The 6000-nt window shown below is 30.9% G+C and overlaps 1 protein-coding gene across 1 annotated transcript in view; it reads right to left on the minus strand.

Moving 5' to 3' along the window:
• LOC112597635 (ecdysone-induced protein 74EF) overlaps nucleotides 1–4846 on the minus strand; it is a 114785-nt gene extending 109939 nt beyond the window's left edge. Inside the window, exon 1 of the mRNA XM_025343763.1 lies at nucleotides 4456–4846. The gene's annotated coding sequence lies outside the window, so the exon portion shown is untranslated. The remainder of the gene's footprint in view (nucleotides 1–4455) is intronic.
• Between the last annotated feature and the right edge of the window lie 1154 nt (nucleotides 4847–6000).

Raw genomic sequence — 6000 nt, forward strand, 5'->3', positions numbered from 1 at the left:
CAGTGCAGCGAAAAAGAAATATTAATTTCTAATTGAAACTTTTGATTAACTATATGTTTTAAATGTATAGTTGTGTACGAGCTGTTTACGATAAAAGTATAAAACACATGTTATACGTTAAAGTTTGTACAGCGTGTATAGTGTATAGTATATACCTAAATTTTAAAATATTATTATATATCATGATATTAATAATAATTTAAGAGTGGTTGTCGGACATTTATCGATTTCATATAAATATTACACTACAATAATGTTTATTATTTTTAATAGCTAAACAGAATTTCATAATGTACTTGCGTTTTACATACCAATTTATATCAGTTACTGGTATATATTCGATTGTGATAACAATATTAGTGATTTAATAACGCGTTATGTATTACCTAAAACTTCGGTAAAGGTAAACAATTCATTTCACATTATTAAATTATTTTATGTACTATATTGATTTGATAATCACTCCGAATATATTTATATTTAATTAATAATATCGATTTTGAAGTTTATACACAATCGTTTATATGAGTAAAGGAGTAATACATACAGGTATGTGTTTTTAGGTTAATATAATGTCAACAAAAGAGTGCATTCAGTTAATATCATAATTTTTTTATCCGTCTTTGCGATTCGACTCCTGCGATCATTTAAAGCGATATATAACCGTTAAAAATAATAAATAACGAGGGAACTCGTGTGTGCTTAACGTTTAGACAAGTTCGTGTCTTCGCAAATGTACATAATAAAAAAGGTAGGCGGAAAAGTCATTCGTGATACTTTCACGCGCACGACATAATACGTATTTAAAGAAGAAGCTAAAATAATTTATCTCGATGTATAGAACAATAGAATACTCGTATATATATATATATATTAATCGTAAAAAAAAGTAGAGTAAAAGCATATAACGTGAAAATTTTACTATTTGGTATTAAATTGTAATGGAAAACTCGTCTGAAAACGGTATGAGCTATAAAATGATTTTGAATTAAAATTTTTAAAAATGACGTCGCAGAATATATAATATTATTGAGAAGTTTGAATAAATGCAGATAATTTGGGCATTAGTGATTGAAGTTGTACCGTTTACAATAAAACTTGAAAACTTTTGTACAATATGACGTAATTTGATTATTGCTCTAGTAAAACTTTTGAGTTTTTTATATTATAGTGACTTCAGTCGTTCGAAATACATTTTATTTTAATAATAATAATAATAAGAATAACGATGGGGGTATTGTTTATATTGTATTGTAGCCTTGTATACCGGTTACTTTATAAATGCTAATTAATTAATATTGTTTTTAATAATGATCTGCAGAAACCAATTGAATTTTTGAGATTTTAATTTAACGAGTAGAAGTAAAATCCTCTATAGTCATATTTTATGGTTGAGTTACCAACACCAAACACTATACCATGTCATATATATTTATATAGAACATAATATTACACCTATATAAGGATTGATTTATATTTATATTAACGAGGAATCCACGTCGTAATTCTGTGAAAACTGTCACGTCATGGTGTTCAATAACAGTTTTCATAGAAATTCAACAGAGACAAACAGAAATAGAATTTTCTATATAAATAAAAGAGAATTAAAATGAAAATAGGTTAATTTAAAAATGATTTTACCACCCCAAAGGTGGTGTATTGAACTTATGCAGCATATTATTTGTGTATATATCACGGTCACTTAACTAAAGGATTATGGTTTTTTTATCAAATGACGTCTCACATTTTCTTTACACGCCAAAGTTAAGCAACCATATATTATATTCATTTATATTATACACCCTCTAAAATATTGGAAAATAGCGTATGAAGTATTTTTAAACATAACATTATATTTGTGAGTCGTTCAAAATCAACTTAAAAACGAAAAAATTAAAAAAAAACTTCTCATCGTATTAAATTGTTGGCTTTTTATATTAAATTTATTTTATTACCTTGACAGTTTCGTGGTCTCTAGGTCACAGTTTCTCGATCCGTGAGTGAGCCAGCGTGCACCGTAAACGGTTCCGCAATTTCACCAAGTATTTAGTATACATCATCGAAGTTAGGTATATACACTTATAATATTCTCCCCGTTGCCTATGGAACCACGCGGTTAAAATAATATGACATACATTTCATACAAATCGGTTTGAACGTATTTTGGTGCATTGTTCGTCCATCATTTTGCATTATATATTTTATGCATGCATTTTTCCACTCATTTTCAGTGCGTTATATCAACCTTTATTCTAAATTATTATTCATATTAAATTGTTATTACATAGTGGAGGTACAAAGTGATCAAAAGATAATTGTGTTAGACGTTGTGGGAGCGATGATGGGAATAATATAAGTGATTTTCGGTAACGAAATTAATCGATAACACGCCTTTCCTCGGGTTTTAATAAAATAGGTCAGATTTTACAACCAAAAACAAAAGTATCGAGAGTACCTATATTTTCATCAAACCGTTTTCGTTCGTGACATCGTTTAATTAGCTAATCGGAGAAAAATAACGCACACCACACATAATTCGATACAGAGCAAGGTCTCGTATTCGTCAAGGCCGATGGAATGAAAATATCGAAAAGAGACTCTACTTAGTGAAACGATTACACTTGGTGTATTGTTTTCAAAACATGATTTTTGTCATAACAACTGCTAAGTTCGCATACGCACCTCCCCCTCAAAAAATTAAATTTTTTAAATTTTAAAAACTGCATATTTTAACTGTGTCATGCGTCTTCATAACACACTCAAGGCCCAATATACGAACGATCGAACTTTTCGAACCCATATTATCGTCACGTTCTGTGAAAATTGAATTGTTTTCAAAAACATTGACAAAGATAGAATGATAACAAAACGCGCGGAATATAGAAAACTGTATCGGTTTACATTACGCGAAAACATCGATAATGCATTGCTATAACCTTGACACTAAAAATCAAATCCGCATTGGTCAAACACTGTTGTTTTTGAGTTCTTAATGAATCTTTAAAATATATTATACATATTATATATTATTTTATGCTATGTATATTATTATACTAACATAAATATTCGTGTTTTATTATAATAGTAGTTATTACTAATGTGTGTTATATTGTGTGCCTATATATGTATATAATAGGTACAGTATCGCGGGTCGTATTGTTTGTATATATTTTTTCTGTTCGCACTCTCGAACCCATATAATAAGAGATAGACTATCTATATCAATGATAAAAATGTAAAAATTGTATAGCGATGGTGGTAATCAAGGTAATGTTCAAGGTAGAACTCGAGTTATCATCAAGGCGACCATTCCTTCCGCGTTGTTAAACCTTGTGAAACTCGCTTGGAGGTGGAGCGGAGGTATAGGTACGCGGTGCTTTTTTTTATGTACTCGAATAATATACATAGGTACACACACGTCCAAGTGCGTGACTCAAATATCTACTCTACGAGTATATATCAATTCGATTAATATTGTGCACCGAAAACTAGTTATGTTTACATCAATGACGTCATGGATCCTTTTTCTATCATTCAAATATCACGAAGCACACGAATCGTCCCCAAGGACATGGATATTTTGGAGACCACCTTGGGGTGCGAATTCGCTCATGAGTGTATAGTTGCCGCTAACAGTGTATATTCGTCTCACACACATATGTGCGTCTTAAGGTCTTGGACGGCGAGAGGTTCAAGGCACCCTCAGCACGAAGGCGAGCCGCGATCATAATACATGATATATATATATATATAAGACAACCGTTTTATGAGGGAAAATTATTATATAAGAATAATGGTTTACTGTATTCAAGGACAAATGCCGCCGTAAAATACTCATTTGTTTTTAGTTTTATAATCTACGCGCAAAAAACATCGAAACTTTAAACTTAACAAAAACAAAAAAAAAAAAAATAGTAAGAAAAACTATTTCTAAAACTTCCATATGACCAAGTCCATTCACGCATTATTCTTATCATAAACGCGTGCGCTTAAAGAAAACACATCATTGTCGTTATCAAACACCTTAATTAATGTTTGCACTAATAACTTGAACGTATTCATAAAATCGACTGAATGGTAGACACACATATACACACACACAACAAACACACAAATGTATACACTTATACTGTAATTATCTATATTTTCAAAGGTTATTGACACATCAGGGTTTACCGACACAACAACGAGATATTAAGAGATTATTACTACGTTTTCCAAAATTTTGAGCACTCGGTGGCACCGACATTTGTCAGTCCAAATCGTCACCGTTGCCACTTAGAAAAATGTTTCGATTAATTTGAAAATCATAGTTTACAAAATCGATCCAATTTAGCAATTAACTCTTGTCACTAAAAAATCAATAGTAATTTCGAATTTCAAATATCCACACCCTAACGGAGCTTCAACATACGCCGAGGGTTATCTTACAATAATATGAACGATCGAACTTACTCAGATAATAGATCCAGGTCAATGTGTGTAGAATCAGAGAACGTTATATCCAAACGGCGAGAGGGTCGTAAACCGTGCACAATTTAAAAAAAAAAAAAAAATAATAATATACAGGTAAAAATACAAAACAGCACTGCAGCGAAATTCAAAAGCACAGAAGAACGCACTTATAAATAATAATATAAAAATTAAATTAAAACACTATGGTAAATGTATGTTACGGCGATATGAAAATATATAATTTTAAATGAGAGTATATTAAGCGAGAAAATAAATTAACAATAATAATAATATAATATAATAATTAAACGGTTAACAATATTTCGTCGGAACCGTTCGAGTAGTCGATAAGCGGACGAGTGTTTAGTCGTAGTCGGACACGGCGCGCACACGGAGCGATCACTGTGATATGAAAACGCGGTCGCGCGGTGGCACGGCGGCGGCATGTCGTTAGCGACGGGGGAATCGACTGGTCGAGTGGGGCCGACGAAGGCCGGCAACGGACGAACAGCACTACCTTCTATTTATTTATTTTATTATTTTTCCGTTTCTCTCTACTCCTCCGCACGCTGACACACGTTTAATTCATTATTATTATCAATATTTTATTTTCGTTGTATACCGTCGTGCTTTTTCAATAACAAAATAAAAAAATAAAATAATAACAAAAATGCTCGCGTATATCCGCAACGAGAGCAGCGGAACATATTTTTCTTCTCTTCGTCTCTCTCTTTATACCTGTCCGGTTAATAATGACTTCCTACGTTTTTTACTACCTTTCGCGTCGATACCAAAACAATCTACGCCGGAGAAAAGTAACAAACGAACGACCCCGCCTATTGTAAATATTGTATTAATTTGGTGGTGGCTGCAAAGGGTGTCTGACTCTGTTGGAGCCTACGCATTTTTAATACATAAAAACTTGCCTTACAGAAAACACACTCTCACGTCTCATGAAATAATCAGATTTCTTTAATTTTTTTTTTTTTTTTAAATGATACTTCATATAGGTAGGTTACATTTGACTTCGATTTAAAATGGTCTGTTGTTGAGAATTGTAAAGAAATATGTCAAAATAATTAGATTTTTTTTTTTTAGTAATTTGGAATATATTTTCTAGCGTTAGTCGATTCAATAATCAGAGTTAAATGTGATCTAGATTTAATTTTACTCTTTAAAATATTCAAAATTCGACTATTCTACAAGACGTAAATGTAATTCGGATGGCTTGTTTTCGTATGACTACAGTGAATTATGATTAAAAAAATTTTCCATTTAATCATACAACCTGATCCAATACTCTCAAGTTTGGTTTAATATATCATAGAAACTTGTTTAACTTAATGTCCATTCTTTGCTTAAATTAGGAGCCCTATATGTTTTTTTGGCTAAAAACAAAAAATTTATTTAACTACAATAAAAACTATACTTATATTTAATATTAAGTTAAACCGAAAAATTATAATAATTTTATTATTATTTTAGTTTTTAAACTTGCCTTTAATATTATTTCATATTATCTATTTTAATGTTAAATATGCTTTT

The sequence above is a fragment of the Melanaphis sacchari genome, unplaced genomic scaffold (assembly GCF_002803265.2).
Source record: "Melanaphis sacchari strain LSU unplaced genomic scaffold, SCAv2.0 Contig42_pilon_pilon, whole genome shotgun sequence".
Lineage (NCBI taxonomy): Eukaryota > Metazoa > Arthropoda > Insecta > Hemiptera > Aphididae > Melanaphis > Melanaphis sacchari.